Source organism: Panthera leo, chromosome C1 (genome assembly GCF_018350215.1).
Source record: "Panthera leo isolate Ple1 chromosome C1, P.leo_Ple1_pat1.1, whole genome shotgun sequence".
In the NCBI taxonomy this organism is placed as follows: Eukaryota; Metazoa; Chordata; class Mammalia; order Carnivora; family Felidae; genus Panthera; species Panthera leo.
In genome coordinates, this window is record NC_056686.1 from 175,257,779 (window position 1) to 175,278,189 (window position 20,411).

Below are 20,411 nucleotides of genomic sequence, written 5' to 3' on the forward strand. Positions count from 1 at the left end.
ATTTTCTAAGTGAATGCAGAACATGGGAAAATGAGAGAATATTTGAAAATGTAACTAAAACAAACAAAAAACAGTGGGGGTGGAGGCATAAGTGATGAGAAAAGAGACTTTGCGTTGTCTTTTCTCATCCTGTTTTTCCTTTGGCTAAGAAGTCCAAATTAATTTTGTAATTGTTAGCAAGCATGAGCATGTTCTCAGTAAAAAGGATTAATTTAACTGCTGCCAGCTTCAGAGGATTCAAACCCAAAATTTCAGCATAATATAACAGACCAGAAAAAAAAAAAGTCAAATGATCAAAGAAGATGTGGAAAATGTTTAGAGTTAGTCTTCCTTAGGAAACTTCTTCTATTTATCTAATTGTTTACCTTGATTATACCTCTTTCTACATCTGCTGGCCCTCGGGCTTCTTTTCTGAAAGCCAATAGAACAGAAGGTTTGAATCAAACACCATGGCTTTTAAAAAAATACATATAATCACCAGTGTAACATGGTCAGTAGGGTTCATTTATATAAACCAGTAGATACCAATTCAAAAAAAATCATGGGTTAATTTATTTGCTTGAGAAAAAATGGCAAGTGATAATGAGTCTCGGCTCTGGTTATTATGAAAGAAGGTGCATAAGTCTGACCAATATTGCAATGAAAGAGATCTGAATTAACAGTTCTGACTTTAATACAGGTTCTGACCACTCACTAAATGCATACCGCCTTGAGGAAATCATGTAACTTCTCCAGGCCTCAGGTTTCTCTCCTATAATATGAAAGGATTGGACTCTATGAGGGATGAAAAAACAGTTTCAACTCATTTTTCTTCTTTGGTTACCTGGCATTGGCTACTTATAAGTAATCCTAGAGCTGCATGCAGAAACAATGGAAAAGTTACTGACCCATTAGCAGGGCCACATGGAGTGGCAGCATGCATGTCACATATATACCAAGCTCAGAAAGATTATTTCTCCCAGGATTTTTTGCAGCTTTAAATTCTATTAGCTGTCATTTTTAGTGCCTACTATGTATCAGCTACACAAGACACTCAACAGAATCATTTACAACCTTCATCATATTTTAAAGACAAGGAAGGAAACTTGGAAATATTACATAATTTTCTCAAAGCTACACAACATAGCTTGACTCTATTATTAACATATATCCCAACATTCTCTATTGTAAATAAAATCTTGACTTTCATATTTTGAATCACATCCCTTAGTCCTGTTGAAACAGAAAAGGTATATAATAACATCATTGTGTCTTGCCTGATGATACCTTAATGCACCTATATTCCTACAAAAGAAAGAACAAAGGTTTGACATCAAATTGGGCTAGCCCACATAAAATGAAAGGTTAAGGCAGGAGCTTTGAGGAGAATGGGCCCAAGAAAATGCTTTCTTCAGCAGCCTAGGAAGGATTGTTTTTGAAAATTAAAAGTGACAGGGGCGCCTGGGTGGCTCAGTCGTTTAAGCGTCCGACTTCGGCTCAGGTCATGATCTCACAGTTCGTGGGTTCGAGCTCCATGTCAGGCTCTGTACTGACAGCTCAGAGCCTGGAGTCTGCTTCTGAATCTGTGTCTCCCTGTCTCTCTGCCCCTCCCCTGCTTGTGCTCTCTCTCTCTCTCTCTCAAAAATAAAATAAAAACATTAAAAAAAATTTTTTTAAGTTACAAAGGAAGAATCAATAACTAAACCTCATGTTCAACTTTCAAGCAAATAGAATTCTAAGCAAAATCAGAGGGATACAGAATCCAGAATTGAAAAGAACTGTAAAAACAACACAACTGTGCTGCATCACGGGTCTACATAGACAACTTAATCGGTCTGGTACTCAGGGATGTACTAGCTGCATGTCAGTGCTTGATAGACACACTTTGATGATGCAGTTTACAAATAATTCAGAAAATAGATTCCTGATAAGAGATACTTTTTGAAGCTTCTTTAATTTGATGCAGTATTTCAGACATTTCTTAGGCTATAATGTCCCGGTGTAGGAGAAAGCAAGACACTATAATTTTCAGTTAGAACAAACTCTTCCCATCAAATAACAGAATCTTCAGAAGTCTTTGAAAGTGGCACCAAAAAATTGGTCTATCTTGACTAATTACAGAATTACATACTGATGCTTTCAGAATATATACTCAGAAACTCACAGCTGCCTTTGGAAAATCACCCAACAATATGGATTAGTAAAAAAAAAGTTTAAAGAAACCCAAATGCAAGAATGTACCCACTGGAGAAAAATGATTAGCAGCTAGATTGGATTTTATATCAAAGTACCTCATGGTCTCTGATTAGCTGACTGATACATTCATGTTATAAACATTTATTCTTATTATGAATTTGGCACTCTGACAGTCACCAAGAGTAGTTTACAAAATAAAATACTCCCAACTTTGAGGAGTAGACACCTAGTTGGAGACAGATAAATAAATAAATTAAAATGCAAAGTGACAAGTAAATCAACTGGTTTATGTCTGAAATACACACATATTACATGAAAGTGAAGTAATTAATTTTCCTTCATGAGATCAGAGATGGATCAGAAAGTGATCAGACAGGGGCACCTGGGTGGCTTGGTCGGTTAAGCGTCCAACTTCGGCTCGGGTCATGATCTCACGGTTCGTGAGTTCCAGCCCTGCGTCGGGCTCTGTGCTGACAGCTCAGAGCCTGGAGCCTGTTTCAGATTCTGTGTCTCCCTCTCTCTCTGCTCCTCCCCGTTCATGCTCTGTCTCTCTGTCTCAAAAATAAATAAATGTTAAAAAAAATTTTTTTTTAAAAAGAAAGTGATCAGACAGATAACAGGGCTGAACTGAAAATCAATACATTTCTTAGAACACAAGTAACTTGCATGTTATTTGCATGACATTACGATAGTAAAAATATGTTGAAACCAAAGCCAGATTCTTATACTGGCCTCGTTCATATATAAGATAGCTCTGAAAAAAGTACAATCCATAACCACATGGGGAAAATGCTACTGGCATAATTATATAAAGAAAAGTGTTGCATTATTTTCCATCCCTGCTATTATGAGGTAATAAACAGCATTCCAAAGTGTGAGCACCCATCATGGCATCATGCACTTAGAAAATTAACACAAGAAAAGTCCTACAAAGAGTGTTATTTCACATGTGCTCTGTGACTAATTCTGTTTGTGGAATGAACTGAGCCGTGGTCATAGGTCACATTCAGCCAGCCAAGAGAATGTTTCCAGAGTGTAATTGTTCTGGGCATCAAGGCACTTTACAGCATGTTCCCATTGCTTTTTGATAGTTTGTGGCCAGGAGACTGCTGAGAAAATATTATTCACCCAAATTAGACTGGACTAGTCAACCGCCTGGTTATTACATCTCCATGTCAGCACAAGCCAGGTCGGCAACCAAACTTACCAGATGTTTCTAATTTCTCTACCTTCTGAACTACATGTTGGTTTTTTTTTTTTTTTCTGACTTTGAAGTATTTCAAACAAAGGACTTTCTGTAATGTCTCAGGAAACTTACAAGATTAAAATCCTGGTTAATATCAGAATAAGAGTCCTGCCCTCCTGCCACTGCCACATTGATGAGTCTTCCTCCCTGCTACACACTACTTGTGAGAATCTCTCAACAGAGTTTTTGGCTCTGGGAGTCTCATTCACTGATTTCCATCTGGCTAACAAACAGAAAAACCACTGAATTCTACATATGCTCTGTTGCTGTCTTACCTAACACAAAGGCTACTTCATATTAAGGCCCACTGTTAATAAAAATGATCAAGGCACATATTTTTCAAACGAGCAATTGCATTTCTAGAAAATTACCCAACGATTTTCATACATGTTCACAAGGAAGCATACATAAGGATACCCACTGCAGCATGGTTTTTAAGACTGGGAACTTGGAAATCACCTAAGCATCTATCAGTGGGGGATAGAATATTTTATGCTATATTCACACAAGAAATAATATTTAGCACTTAAAATAACTAGGAATGTCTTCATAAATAATAATAAATCCCCATAATAATTGTTAGGTGAAAAGATAATATGAATAACTAGGACCATTGTATGTTTGTTATGTATATATATATATACATATTATATGTAATATATATGTATATATAATGTATACATATATATATTAGCACAATATATACTATGTAACTTTACACCTTTTTATAACTTTCTGTATACTTTTCTGTTTTTAAAGTTTTTATTTTAATTTCAGTTAGTTAACATACAGTGTTCTATTAGTTTCAGGTGTACAATAGAGTGATTCAACATTTCAACACATTACTTACTCAGTGTTCATCATGATAAATGTACTCTTTAATCCCCATCACCTATTTCACCCATCCCCCCCCACCCACCTCCCCTCTGGCAACCATCAGTTTCTTCTCTATAGTTAACAGTCTGTTTCTTGGTTTATCTCTCTCTGTTTTTTTCCCCTTTGCTCCTTTGTTTTATTTCTTAAATTCCACATATAAGCGATCATATGGTATTTGTCTTTCTCTGGCTGACATATTTCACTTAGCATTCTCTATCTCCATCCATGTTATTGTAAATAGCAAGATTTCATTCTTTTTTATAGATGAATAATATTCCATTGTATATATGTACCACATCTTTTTCCATCAATAAGTGGACACTTGAGCTGCTTCCATAGTTTAGTTATTGTAATTAATGTTGCTATAAACTAAGAGTGCATGTATCTTTGGATTAATGTTTTTGTATTCTTTAGGTAAGTACCCAGGAGTGTGGTTGCTGAATTGTAGGGTAGTTCTACTTTTAACTTTTTGAGGAACCTCCCAACTGTTTTCCACAGTGGCTGTACCAGTTTGCATTCCCACCAACAGTGCAAGAGGACTCCTTTATCTCCACAGCCTTGCCTGCACCTGTTGTTTCTTGTGTTGTTAATCTTAGCCATCTGACAAGTGTGAGGTGATACCTCACTGTGGTTGTGACTTGCATTTCCCTGGTAATAAGTGATAGTGATATGTCTGTTGGCCATCTATAGGTCTTCTTTGGAAAAATGTCTATTCATGTCTTCTGCCAATTTTTTAATTGGATCATTTGTTTTTCAGGTGGTGAGTTTCAGAAGTTGTTTATGTATTTTGAATACTAACCCTTTATCACATATGTCATTTACAAATATCTTCTCCCATTCCATAGGTTGCCTTTTAATTTTGGTGATTATTCCCTTTGCTGGGCAGAAGCTTTTTATTTTGATGTAGTCTCAATAGTTCATTTTTGCTTTGTTTTCTTTGCCTCAGAAGACATATCTAGAAAAACGTTGCTGTGGTTGATGACAGAGACGTTACTGCCTGTGTTCTCTTCTAGGATATTTTAGTTTCAGGTCTCACATTTAGGTCTTTCATCCATTTTGAATTTATTCTTCTGTAAGAAAGTGGTCCAGTTTCAGGTTTTTGCATGTTGCTGTCCAGTTTTCCCAACACCATTTGTTGAAGAAACTATCTTTTTCCCATTGGATATTCTTTGCTTCTTTGTCAAAGATTAATTGACCATATAGTTGTGGGTCCATTTCTAGGTTTTATACTCTGTTCTATTGATCTATGTGTCTGTTTTTGTGCTGGTATCATACTGTTTTGCTCACTACACCTTTGTAATATGACTTGAAGTCTGGAATTGTGATGCCTCCGGCTTTGCTTTTCTTTTTCAGGATTGCTTTGGCTATGTAAAGCCTTGTGTGGTTCCATGCAAATTTTAGGATGGTTTGTTCTAGTTCGGTGAAAACTGCTGTTGGTATTTTGATGGATATTACATTATATGTGTAAATTACTTCAGGTAGTATAGACATTTTAACAATATTTGTTCTTCCAATCCATGAGTATAGAATGTCTTTCTTCAATTTCTTTGTGTCATCTTCAATTTCCTTCATCATTGTTTTATAATTTTCAGCGCACAGGTATTTTACCTCTTTGGTTAGGTTTATTCCTAGGTATCTTATTGTTTTTGCTGCAATTATAATTCCTGGGTTTTTTTCTAAAAAAAGGGAATGATTTTCCTAATTTCTCTTTCTGCTGCTTCATTATTAGTGTATAGAAATGCAACAGATTTCTGTAACTTGATTTTGTAACCTGAAACTTTACTGAATTCATTTACCAGTTCTAGCAGTTTTTTGGTGGAGTCATTCAGGTTTTCTATATACAGTATAATGTCACCTACAAATAGTTAAAGTTTTATTTCTTCTTTACTGATTAGGATGCTTTTTATTTCTTTTTGTTGTCTGATTGCTGGGCTAGGACTTCCAGTACTACCTTGAACAAATGAGAGTGGACATCCTTGTCTTGTTCCTGACCTTCGGTGAAAAACTGAGAGTTGATAATTAAGGATGATGTTAGTTTTTCATATATGGCCTTTATTATGTTGAGGTATGTTCCCACTAAACCTACTTTGTTGAGGGTTTGTGTCATAAATGGATGTTCTTTGTCAAATGCTTATTCTGTGTCTATTGAAGTGATCATATAGTTTTTATTCTTTCTCTTATTGATGTGATATATCATGTTGATTGATTTGTGAATATTGAATCACATTTATACCCTGGGAATAAATTCCACTTGATCATGGTGAATGATTTTTTTTTTGATGTGTTGGATTCATTTTGTTGTTTTGTTTTTTGTTTTTGTTTTGTTTTGAGGATTTTTGCATCTATGTTCATCAGAGATATTGGTCTGTAGTTCTTTTTTTGTGTGTGGTATATTTATCTGATTTTGGTATCACGGTAATGCTGGCCTCAGAGAATGAATTTGGAAATATTCTTTCCTTTTCTATTTTTTGGAATAGTTGAAGAATGGGCATTAATTTTTCTTTATATGTTTGATAGAATTTCCTGTGAAGCTGTCTGGTCATGGACTTTTGTTGGGAGTTGTTGATTACTGATTCATTTTCTTTACTGGTTATCAGTCTGTTCGAATTTTCTATTCCTTCTTGTTTCCATTTTGGTAGTTTATATGTTTCTAGGAATTTATCCATTCCTTCTAGATTGTCCAATTTGTTGGCATATAGTTTTTCATAATATTATCTTATTTGTATTTGTGTGATATTGGTTGTTATTTCTCCTCTCTACTTGTGATTTTATTTATTTGAGTCATTTCTCCTTTTTTTCTTGATAAATCTAGCTAGAGGTTTATCAATTTTGTTGATTTTTTCAAGGAACCAGATCCTGGTCTCATTGATCTGTTCTATTGGGGTTTTTTGGTGTCTGTATCATTTATTTCTGCTCTAATCTTTATTATTTCCTTCCTTCTGCTGATTTTCGGTTTTGTATGCTGTTCTTTTTCTAGTTCCTTTAAGTCTAAGGCTAGGTTATTTGAGGGTTTCTTTTTTTTTTCTTCTTGAGATAGACCTGTATTGCTATAAACTTCCCTCTTACAATTGCTTTTGCTGCATCCCAAAGATTTTGGATTGTTGGGTTTTCATTTTCATTTGTCTCCATGTGTTTTTTTTTAATTTCTTATTTGATTTCTTGGTTGACCCATTCATTGTTCGGTAGCATGTTATTTACTCTCCATATATCTGTGCTCTTTCTAGATTGCTTCTTGTGGTTGAGTTGCAGTTTTATTGTACTATGGTGAGAAAAGATGCATAGCATAACTTTGTTTTTGGGTTTTTTTTCCCAAGACTTTATTTAAATTCCAGTTAGTCAACATACAATTTAATATTAGTTTCAGGTGTAGACTTTAGTTATTCATCACTTATATACAACACCCAGTGCTCATTACAACAAGTGCCCTTCTTTTTTTTTAATATGAAATTTATTGTCAAATTGGTTTCCATACAACACCCAGTGCTCATCCCTCCTCAATACCTCCTCAATACCTCAATACCTCCCCTCCCTCTCACCCCCCATCAACCCTCAGTTTGTTCTCAGTTTTTAAGAGTCTCTTATGGTTTGGCTCCCTCCCCCTCTAACCTTTTTTTTTCCTTTCCCTCCCCCATGGTCTTCTGTTAAGTTTCTCAGGATCCACAGAAGAGTGAAAACATTGGTATCTTTCTCTGCATGACTTATTTCACTTAGCATAACACTCTGCAGTTCCATCCACGTTGCTACAAAAGGCCATATTTCATTCTTTCTCATTGCCAAGTAGTATTCCATTGTGTATATAAACCACAATTTCTTTATCCAATCATCAGTTGATGGACATTTAGGCTCTTTCCATAATATGGCTATTGTTGAAAATGCTGCTATAAACATTGGGGTCCAAGTATCCCTATGCACCAGCACTCCTGTATCCCTTGGGTAAATTCCTAGCAGTGCCATTGCTGGGTCATAGGGTAGATCTATTTTTAATTTTTTGAGGAACCTCCACACTGTTTTCCAGAGTGGCTGCACCAATTTGCATTCCCACCAACAGTGCAAGAGAGTTCCCATTTCTCCACATCCTCTCCAACATCTATAGTCTCCTGATTTGTTCATTTTAGCCACTCTGACTGGCAATGAGGTGGTATCAGAGTGTGGTTTTGATTTGTATTTCCCTAATGAGGAGCGACGTTGAGCATCTTTTCATGTGTCTGTTGGCCATGTGGATGTCTTCTTCAGAGAAGTGTCTATTCATGTCTTTTGCCCATTTCTTCACTGGATTATTTGTCCTTCTTAACACCAATCACTTATTTAACTCATCCCCCTGCCCACCTCCCCTTCAGTAAGTACGGTATGACTCTGATCTTTTTTAATTTGTTGAGATTTATTTTGTGGCCTTATATGTGATCTACTCCAGAGAATGTCCCATGTGCACTTGAAAAGAATGTGGATTCTGCTTTTTTAGGATGGAACATTCTGAATATATCTGCTAAGTCCCTCTGCTCTAGTGTGTCATTCAAAGCCACCGTTTCCTGGGCGCCCGGGTGGCTCAGTCAGTTAAGCATCTGACTTTGGCTCAGGTCATAATCTCATGGCTCATGAGTTCGACTCCCACATCAGGTGAGCTCAAGCCCCACTTCAGGTAAGCTCGAGCCCCACTTCGGATAAACACAAGCCCTACTTCAGGTGAGGCCCACTTCTCTCTCTCTCTCTCTCTCTCTCTCTCTCTCTCTCTCTCTCTCTGCCCTTCGCTCACTTGTGCCCTCCCTCTCTCAAAAAATCCAGTTTCCTTGTTGATTTTCTGTTTGGATGATCTATCCATTGATGCAAGTGGGGATTAAAGTCCCCTACTATTATTGCCAATTAGTTTCTTTATGTTTGTTATTAACTGTTTTATGTATTTGGGTGTTCCCATGTTGGGCATATTTACAATTGTTGTGTCTTCTTGTTGGATTGTCCCCTTAATGATTATATAGAGTTCTTCTTTGTCTCCTGTTACAGTCTTTGTTTTAAAGTTTATTTTGGGGGTGCCTGGGTGGCTCAGTCAGTCGAGCGTCCGACTTCAGCTCAGGTCATGATCTCACAGCTCGTGAGTTCAAGCCCCACGTTGGACTCTGTGCTGGCGGCTCTGAGCCTGGAGCCTGCTTCAGATTCTGCTTCAGATCCCTCTCTCTCTGCCTCTAACCCACTCGCATTCTGTCTCTGTCTCTCTCAAAAATAAACATTAAAAAATTTTTTAAAATAAATAAATAAAGTTTATTTTGTCTGATGTAAGTATTGCTACTCCAGCTTTCTTTTGACATTCATCTGCATGATAAATGTTTCTTTATCCTTTTACTTTCAAGCTGCAAGTGTCTTTAAGTCTAAAATGAGTCTCTTATAGGTAGTATATTAATAGGTATTGCTTTTTTTTTTATCCACTCTGTCACCCTATATCTTTTAATTGGAGCATTTAGTCCATTTACACTAAAGTAATTGTTGATGGATATGTATTTATCGCCATTTTAATATTTGTTTTATAGTTGTTTCCGAAGATTTCCTATGACCCATTCTTGTCTGTCTTCCTTTCATGGTTTGCTGGTTCCCTTTAGTGATACATATGAATTTCTTTCTCTTTATTCTTTGCATATTTATTAGTGGCTTTTGATTTGTGGTTACCATTTGGTTTGTATATAACATCTTCTCCATATAGTAATCTATATTATATTGATTGTTGTTTAAGCTTGAACTTTATTCCCTTCCTCCCCACATTTTAGGTAAATGGTATTATACTTTCCAGCTTTTATTTTGTGAGTTCCTTGACTTATTTTTTACAGAAATATTTATTTTATTGTTTTTGTGTTTCTTAGCTTCATATTGTCACTTTTCGTCTCTCCTTTCCAAAGAGTTCCCTCTAATATTTCTTGTAGATCTTGTTTATTGGTCATGAACTCCTTAGTTTTTGTTTGTCTTGGAAACTCTTTATCTCTCCTTCCATTCTGAATGATAGACTTGCTGGATAGAATATTCTTGGCTACAGATTTTTTGTATTCAGCACTTTGAATATATCATGTCACTTCTTTCTAGCTTAGAAAGTTTCTGCTGAAAAACCAATGATAGCCTTATGGGGTTTCCTTTGTATGTTACTGTCTTCTTTGGTCTTGCTGCTTTAAATTTTTTTTTATTTATCATTATATTTTGCCAATTTAATTACAATATGTCTTGGTGTGGATCTGCTTTTGTTGAATTGTTGGGTGTTCTCTGTGCCTTCTGGATCTGGATATCTGTCTCCTTCCCCAGATTAGGAAAGTTTTCAGCTATTATTTCTTCAACTAAATTTTCTATCTCCCTTTCTCTCTCTTCCTCTTCTGGGACTCCAATAATATGAATGTTATTATGTGTGATGGAATCACTGAATTCCTGAAGTCTATTCTCATTTTTCATAATTCTTTTTTTCTCTCTTTTGTTCAGCTTATTTACTTTCCATTATTCTGTCTTCTAGGTCATTAATTTGTTCCTCTGCTTTCAGCCTGCTGTTCATTCCACCAAGCATGCTTCTTATTTCATATATTAAACTCTTTAGTTCTGCTATGTTCTTATGACTGTGTTAAGGGTCTCACTGATGCCTTCCACTCTTCTCTGAAATCTAGTGAGTATCTCTATTATCATTACTTTAAATTCTCTATCAGGAAAGTTAATTACAGGTTTCTGTCCTGTTCATACATTTGGGGCAAATTTACCTATTTTCTCATTTTTCTAAGTCTCTGTGCCTGCTTTTGTGTGTTAGGAAAGTCAACTATGTCTCCTGTTCTTGAAGGTAATGGACTTATGAACAACAGGTCCTGTAATGCCCTGCCATTTAGTGTCCCCTACTCCCCAGGGTCTAGCGCTTCTGGGAATGTCTCCAATGTGTGCTCCATGTGCTCTGTTGTTGTGTCCTGGCAATTTTATCCTTTAGGCTCTACAGAGGCTCTCCTTGCCTGTGTTGGAGGCAGTGTTTGGTCCCTGGCCTTAATATGGGAAGATTTAACTATGTGTGCTCTGCTTATGAAATGAGACTTATTTCCACTGCCCCTAGAACCAAGGCCCTTAAAACTCATGGGTTAAGAGATGTGGTGTGGGCAGGGGTTTAGGCTGGTCTTCTGGGGAAAGGCTCTGCCATGCTGGAATGGAGGCAAGCATGGCTGGGAAAGGCAACTCCAATGGAGCAGAGAGAGGCAGGGCTTCGTGTAAGCAATTCTGGGTAGCCAGAATTGGCACTTTGCCAGTTCCCACAGATGGCTCTGTGTTTATGCTGAGGAGTGGAGGAGGAAAATGGTCCCCGCAAGTTCCTTTGCTATTGGAGGGGTCTCTCCATGAATGCTGTCTCTCTGGGACATGCTCTGGGATGAACAAATAACTTCCTTACTCTGTGCCCCAGGTGTTCTTCAGATAGCTGTTTCCATGCCAGTCTTGCTGACCTTTAGAACTACAGTCTTTAGGCCCCACTGGTTGCAAATACCCACAAAATTTGGCCCCTCTCACTTTCCAACCCAACTTCTTTGGGGATTCATTTTCCCCATGCACTACTCTGTTTGTTAGTCTATTTCTTGTTCTTCTCCACGACCATGGCTTCCTCCCCACTGCACTGGTCATGATCCATTTCTCTCCCAAATCACATCTCCACATTTCCTACCTTCTTTAATGTGGCTTATTCTCTACTTTTAGTTGTGGAGTTTGTTCTGTCAGTCTTCAGGTTGATTTCTGAGGTATTTAGGATGATTTGGTAGTTATCTAGTTGTATTTGAGGAACAAGGCAAGCCTAGGGTCCTCCTACTCCACCACCATCTTCCCTGTACTATGTAACTTTTTATAGCTTTTAAATTTTAATTTATTGCCATGTGCAAATATTGCTTACTCAAATATTAAATACATTTGGTGAAAATAAAGTAAAATCAAAATAAAAACTGAGGCTTTGAGGAAACTAAACATAAGAATTAATGGAAAAGGTACATGGTGGAAAGAGGGAGGAAAGAAGGTGAAAAAAATTGTGAGAACTCTATCTTCCAAAAACATGGAAGGATCTCTTAGATTGGCCTATCTCAGTTCTGATTCTTTGCAACCACTCATGAGTGGCATTTGACACTTGACTGTGGACTCTCCTCTTCTGTGAACTGCTTTGCCCTGACTCCTCACATGGTTTTCAGTGACTCCTCCTAGGCAGTTCATCTCCCTTCTCCCTGAGATTCTCCTTCAAGGCTTTGGCTGTGGACATTTAACACAGCTTAGTGACTAGTCCTCAATACTTCAGATACTCCCTTGATGACATATTTCACTCACATTTTGTTCTTGGATGATTCACACAATTATACCTCCAACATTTGTCTCCCTGAGGTCATTTGTCTCTTGTCTTCCCTTTCTCTTTTTCATCTCATTGCCTGCCATGTGTACTCATTCTGATTGCCTACAATTTCCACCAGTTGTAATTTATTTTTTTAATGTTTACTTATTTATTTTTGAGAGAGAGTGAGCACAAGCAGGGGAGGGTCAGAGAGAGAGGGAAACACAGAATCTGAAGCAGGCTCCAGGCTCCAAGCTGTCAGCACAGAGCCAATGGGGAGCTCGAACCCACAAACCATGAAATCATGAGATCATGACCTGAGCCAAAGTCAGACACTTAACTGACTGAGCCACCCAGGCACTCTTCCACCAGTTGTAATTTAAACACTGAATGATATCTTCCCCAATCTCTCCTGCTTCCCTGATATATATAGATAGAGATAGAGATAGAGATAGAGATAGAGATAGAGATAGATATATAGATATAGATATAGATATAGATATATAGATATATATGCATATATATACGTACACACACACACTGCTTTCAAAACTAAATGTCATATTCCTCAAAGTTAAGAAGATTTTTACAGTATTCTTAGTATCCATCCCTCCTTTCATCCTTCCTCCAGCCAACAATAGTGTTCTATACCAGATTCTTACCCAATAAATTCTTATTGAATATTATATATTTATGAATAAACCATTCATTCCCTCCTTATATAACCACAAGATTAAATATATAATTCAGTATACAAAACAGAATATAAAATTTTTATTTGTGAGTTATTGGTTTATTTATTTATAATCTAAATTGTTCCACAATGAATTTGAGATAGACAGTTAGAATCATTTGTTTACATGTGTCCTCTTACTAGACCAAGCTTTTTAAGGCTAGGGCCTATGTGTTATTCTTTTCATATTGCTAGCGACTGACTCCCACTAGGAGCTTATAATAATTCTTTATTGAAAGAGTGAATATAAAAAACAAAAAGAAGATACATGTTCACAAGTATTTTCCAAAAAACCTATTTTAACATTTAGTAAATTAATCCTAAGAAATGGTTTGTGTTCATATGAGATAAAATGGATCTATCACTATTGTAGCATGGATGAATGAAGCCTACAAATTCAGATATGCCGTAAATGCAAATGTATCTCCCACTAACCCACTGTTGGTATTATGAATCTGTAAGGTAGGTTGGAAAGTACAACTTGAGTCTTTTTAAAGATTCTTCCTATTCTCCAGGGTTGCATTGAGGTTTAAAAATAGGAACGGATCTTGTAGTGTTAAGGACCAGGGGAGATGAGAAAGTAATATGGCCCTCAAGTCACTTCTCATGTAGAGATTACCACTGAGAAGTCCATCATGTAAAAGCATTATGGTCTTTCAGGTGCAGTTTCATTATCCTTCTTGAAGCATAGGAATACGTCCACAAAGTTTTCCATTCCCCATCTGCTAAAAGTCTCATGGAGTATTGCCTGATAGCATCTTTTCAAACTCCACTCCCTCAAGGTCATTGACAGGAAGCAGAATGGAACCCTCAGATCTCTAAAATACCATAAACTTTCTAGGCTTTCTCTTCCCTGCCCAACCTATTTCTTTCTAGTGTCAAGCAATTGTCCCTTCAAATATCCAGCCAAGACACTTTCCTTTACATTTATGTCTACTTTATTTTACCAATTGCACAAATCCTTCCTCTATTATGAGGTTTAGATTTCTAAAACAAAAACCAAGTTTTATACTTCCACCTAGCCACATCCTCCACCACTTCCCCTGAGATAATGAGCCTAGAAACAAATACTTACTTGAATAGGGGAAGGAAAAGAGAAAAATATAACATGAAGCTTAAAAACTAGGTTGCCCTATCAGTATATTATCCCATTCTGTTTTTCTCAGATCTTCCTATCATTTGTCATTATCATTACACTCATATATAACTCCTTTCAGAGCACTTATCATCTCAAATTTGGGTCACAACAGCCTCAAGTCTTGAATTCACCTAGGCTTCCATCATCCCTTCCCTCTGCAAAAGCATTTAGTATGCCTCTGCATAATCTTCTGTTATCTGTTGCAGGAAGCATAACTTCTATGAATTTGAAATTTTTGCATTTAAGTTATTTCAACCTAACTTATTTCCACCTAAATCCAAGAACTCAATCTCTTTTCCAAAAAAAACAAAAACAAAAAAACAACAACAAAAAACAATCCTGCTATTGCTTCCCTTATGCTTACTCACTTCATGTTTATTTAGCTCACATTGTTTATCTCATCTTAAATGCTCTTAACCATTTTCTCATCTTATATAAACTTTATCCAACTTTTAGAACCAACTCTGGATTCATTACCACAGCCCAGTCTTTCTGTACTTCTCTTATGCACAGTAGTTTCATCATAGAATGTACATTGCCCAATTTGACATTTAGCTATGTATTTTTTAATTTATTTATTTAAATTCAAGTTAACTAACATACAGTGTAGTATTGGTTTCAGAGGTAGACCCAGTGATTTATCACATATAATAATACCCAGTGTTCATCCCAACAAGTGCCCTCCTTAATGCCCATCACCCATTTAGCCCATCTTCCTACCCACCTCCACTTCAGCAACCCTCAGTTTGTTCTCTGTATTTAAGAGTCTCTTATGGTTTGTCTCCCTCTCTGTTTTTATTTTTTTTCCTTCTCTTCCCCTATGTTCATCTGTTGTGTTTCTGAAATTTCACATATGAATGAAATCACATAGTATTTTTCTTTCTCTGCCTGACTTACTTTGCTTGGCATAATACACTCTAGTTCCATCCACATTGCTGCAAATGGCAAGATTTCACTCTTTTTGATCACCAAATAGTATTCCATTATATATATCACTATACACACACACACACACACACACACACACACACACACACATATATACACACACACAAATATACACTTCTTTATCCATTCATCGGTCAATGGACATTTGGGCATTTGGGGTCTTTTCATAATTTGGCTATTTTTGATGCTGCTGCTATAAACAATGGGGTGCATGTGCTCCTTTGAATTAGCATTTTTGTACCCTTTGGATAATACCTATCAGTGCAATTGCTGGGTTGTAGGGTAGTTCTATTTTTAACTTTTTGAGGAACCTCTGTACCATTTTCCAGAGTAGCTGCACCAGTTTGCATTCCCACCAATAGTGCAAAAGTGTTCCCCTTTCTCCGCATAGTCACATCTGTTGTTTCCTGGATTGTTAATTTTAACCATTCTAACAGGTATGAGGTGATATCTCATGGTGGCTTTGACTGTATTTCTCTGATGATGAGTGATGTTTAGCATTTTTTCATGTCTGATAGCTATCTGGACGTCTTCTTTGGAAAAGTGTTTATTGATGTCTTCTGTCCATTTCTTCACTGGATTATTTGTTTTTTGGGTGTTGAGTTTGATAAGTTCTTTATAGATTTAAGATATTAAGCCTTTATCCAATATGGCATTTGCAAATATCTTCTCCTATTCCATCAGTTGCCTTTTAGTTTTGTTGATTGTTTTCTTAGCTGTGCAGAAGCTTTTTATCTTGATGAGGTCCCAATAGCTCATTTTTGCTTTTATTTCCTTTGCCTCCAGAGACATGTCTAGTAAGAAGTTGCTATGGCCAAAATCAAGGAGATTTCTGCCATTTTTATTATGTGTTTTCTTAATTACACCTTAATTATTTCACATATTTTGTTCTCTTTCCCTCCACTAACAGCAAGGACTCTGAAAACAGGAATATATCTTCTTATCTCCTTCATGATACCTGAGACAGAATCTGACTTGAAATAAACACCAAATCAATATCTGTGTGGTGAGATGATCATGTGAATTACTTACCAGTGTGGTCCCTCCCAACCTCTGCCTACTCCCACTACCCCCAACATTCACACATACACACTTCCTTCTAACTGACATCCCTCCTCAAATCAGGGACCAGTGAAATAATACTATACTTATCCTCAGAACAGGGTTATTCTAGCAGAAATGCAGAAAGAACAAATAAAGGATGAAATAAATTCTCAGTTCTTGATGTTAAAAATAAAGTTTTAAAGCCCACAAAGAAACAACAAAAAGTCAGAAAGTCTACAATATAAAACATAAAATAAATGCTTTAACCAATGAAGGATGAAGAAATTAGCTTTCCCATTCAAGAAGAAACTTCTTTTTTTTTTACATTTATTCATTTTTAAGAGACAGAGAGACAAAGTATGAGTGGGGGAGGAGCAGAAAGAGAGGGAGACACAGAACCGGAAGGAGGCTCCAGGCTCTGAGCCATCAGCACAGAGCCCAACATGGGGCTTGAACTCACAAACCATGGGATCATGACCGAAGCCAAAGTCGGACACTTAACCAACTGAGCCACCCAGGCACCCTTCAAGAAGAAACTTGTAAAAAGAATAATAGAGTAAGATGCTTATGTGAGTCTCTTAGAATGGACTCCATCCTCTATTATTCCCACTGCAAGTAAGTGTAAATAGATCTCTAATATATTTAAGTACTGAAAGCTTATTCTGTCTTTCCTATCTATTGATAAAGGAAGAAGCATGCTATCAGACTCCAAATAAGCAGTGGCATGAGAGAACAGAAATGATTTTATGCGTAGTTGGAGGACATAAGAAGTTCAAGAAGTATGGAGGGCTTTAAGCTAAATGAGTGAAACATTTTCGCTTTCAAAAAGAGGACAGGCAGAGAGAGAATAAGTCCACTACATGTACTGAAAAATTACTAAATTAAGCTTTCTGCATCTAGATAGACTGGATGTTCAAAAGAAAGCTTAGGTTGAATTACAAAAAAATAAACACAGTTACATTACACTGCCTGAGAAATATCATACTCACTATATTTTTTTGACTAAGTGATTAATTTGTTGATTAATGGATTCATAATAAAATAACAAAAGTTTGAGTTCACCTCAAAAGTTGAAGACACAATTTCTAAATTGTCCTAAGTCCATTTTAAGAAATCTGTTAAAATAGTCATAAAATTTAAATAATAATATAATCTCATGGATTACAAAAAAGAAAAAGCTTCAAGAAAAAAACTTCCTCAGAAAATACAATGCTAATTAATAAAGTTCAATTTCATGCCTATAACTATAACAGTTAGATGAGAAAAAGAAAATAATGTGATCACATAACATAAATATCATTAACAGGATAATAATATATTAGATCATATTTTTAAGGCATTTGTCAGTTTTCTTATACAGGCTAGGATGCATAGAATACAGGCCAATGAGGGGTGCCTACATGGCTTAGTCAGTTGAGCGTCTGACTCTTGATTTTGGCTTAGATCATGATCTCACGGTCCTAAGAATGAGCCCCATATTAGGCTCTGCGCTGAGCATGGAGCCTGCTTGGTGGGATTCTCTTTCTTATCTTCTGCTCCTCTCATGCTAGCATGCATGTGCTTTCTCAAAAAAAAAAAAAAAAAAAAACAAAAAAAAAAAACAACACACAGGCAAATGAGAAGACAATGATTTCAAGACTACAAATCACAAATTTACCATCTTGAGTCTTTTCACAAAGCTATCAATCACCACCAATCACAGAGCTTGGAAAGTAAGAATTTTAACTTATATAGTCTTTAGGTAATCACATAATGAGTTTATAAGGTCACAGGGCTGTTGAAGAAGAGTGTAGAGTGTTATAAATGTTGCAAGCCAACAAAAAGTGTTCAACTTATGCCTTAAATAAAGAGACCACTTTCCCTCTGCCTATAATTTTTCTCCTAATTTTACCAACAGTATTCTGTCAACCCAGTACACTAAAGCCATGATGATGGGAAAATATCGGTCATTTGTTTCCTTCTTACATTCTATGAGTTATTAACCAAGAGCAGAGCTGGATGATTAACTACTTGTCTTAGTGCAAAATGTTCCAGTTGTGTCTTCACTGCCAGAATTTTTTTTTTCATTTTTGATTTATAACTTTCCTGGCAAGCATATTATTAACTTTACATCTCTGCAGTTAACTGCCAAATGTGAACAATAAGTTATTCAACATATCAGCTTTCCTATTCTGAGTAAGACTCATTTCTACTTGGTGAGGAAATATCCAGTGGAAAGTGCTAAATAGTAGCAGGAAAATACTCCATGTTTTTAAATTAAGAATCCAAACTCATATCCAGGCCAATAATTAAATGTTATAAGCTTGGTTTAGGTAAATTTTCACTTCAAATATTCTTGAGAATGTTTTCAGTCTCACTCACTGAATAATGTTTAAGTCCCATTTGTAAGTATAAACTTAAAATCACTAAAAAAGGAAAACAAAAATTAAGTTCTTATACCATGTACAATCTTTGAAGGAATATGTATTCCTCCAAAACAGATGGAAGGAAATTATTTCACCTCATTTAACACTGATTTTAAATGGTAGCCCAAAGACCATGCAGAAGCCTCAACTGAGGCAGATGCTTGCTAGAAAATGCTGCCCTCCTGGGGTGCCTGGGTGGCTTAGTAAGTTAAAGCCTCCCACTTCAGCTCAGGTCATGATCTCATAGTTCATGAGTTCGAGTCCCATATCGGGCTCTATGCTGACAGTTCAGAGGCTGGAGCCTGCTTCAGATTCTGTGTCTCCCTCTCTATCAATAAACGTTAAAAACATTTTATGCATGTGCACACGTGCTCTCTCTCTCCCTCTATGAATAAACATTTAAAAAAAAAAAAAGAAAAAGAAAATGCCACCCTCCTCAGATTTGCCTCCTGTCTCCTTTCCGGTCTAATACAGAGTATCTACGACCAAATGTTAGCATAACCTGACCTGAGAATTGCTCTCAATGCTAGTGAGAAAAGGGATTTTTTACCAAAGCTGCTATAAAGTCCTGCTAATGTGAACCTGTAGGAAGCAGGACAGCATGCCTGGAAGTGGCTCTTGAAGATTCTGAGCCAGAAGGGGATATGAATTTAAAGCTGGATCAGAGAAAGTTTGTTGATATGGGGGCACTCTCTGTGGTTCAGGACTTAATGCCCTGGCAACTTCTGATATGCTGCTGGATGGCTGTTGCAAGCTTGGGGAAAATGTGGCTTTCTTTTCAATACATTTAAGATGTTAGAACTGTCCTAGTAGAGTACTGAGGACAGGAAGCAAATGTCCCAGACAAGTGAACATGCTACAATGATTCTATTACATAAGACTTGAGAATCTACCAGCTGAATTTCCCTGGAAGGGGTTGGGGAACATTTCATTAACTATGGTGATAAGGAATGCACTGGAGAGAGAAATGCCACAATTACTGAGAATTTTAGTAATGGCTGTCCTCTGCAAGCTGAAGTTGATGACAGGACATGCTGTTATTAAACATGGCTCCCTAATATCAATGAGGATGATAGGATTCCAGAATAGCAGAGGCAGCTGGCAGCACTTAATTGTCAGAGGAGAGGTACATGTAATAACTATAATTGGCAGCATGGTGAAATGATATCTGGGGCACCCTGACCCACAGAGAACTATCATGATGACTAATAGACCATGGTTCCTACGAGCAAAACAAATAGTAACAAAGGAGTTTCTTGAGATGAGGGATATTTAGAAGATAGATGGATAACTGGATAGGCTGGTAGGAGGTAGGTAGGGAGATAGACAGACATATAGACACACAGAGAGATAGATGAAAGACAGATTCAAGAGAGATCAAGAATGGATGAACAGAAGGATGATATCAACTTCCCTGATGGAAAATTGCAATCTTTCACCTACATTCCATACTGAGTCAGTTCTTAGACAAGAACTCATCAATTAAAGGAGAGGTCATATCTCTCTAAGGAAAGACCCTAAAATACCAGAGCAATTGATGGTAGTGGTTCCCT

At 36.7% G+C, this 20,411-nt stretch overlaps 1 protein-coding gene across 8 annotated transcripts in view; it reads right to left on the reverse strand.

Annotated features, from left to right (window-relative positions):
- Positions 1–20,411, reverse strand: part of COL5A2 (collagen type V alpha 2 chain) — a 387,158-nt gene that overhangs the window by 290,598 nt on the left and 76,149 nt on the right. For all 8 annotated transcript variants that reach the window (XM_042949421.1, XM_042949419.1, XM_042949417.1 and 5 more), the window contains one exon: positions 366–411. The gene's annotated coding sequence lies outside the window, so the exon portion shown is untranslated. The remainder of the gene's footprint in view (positions 1–365; positions 412–20,411) is intronic.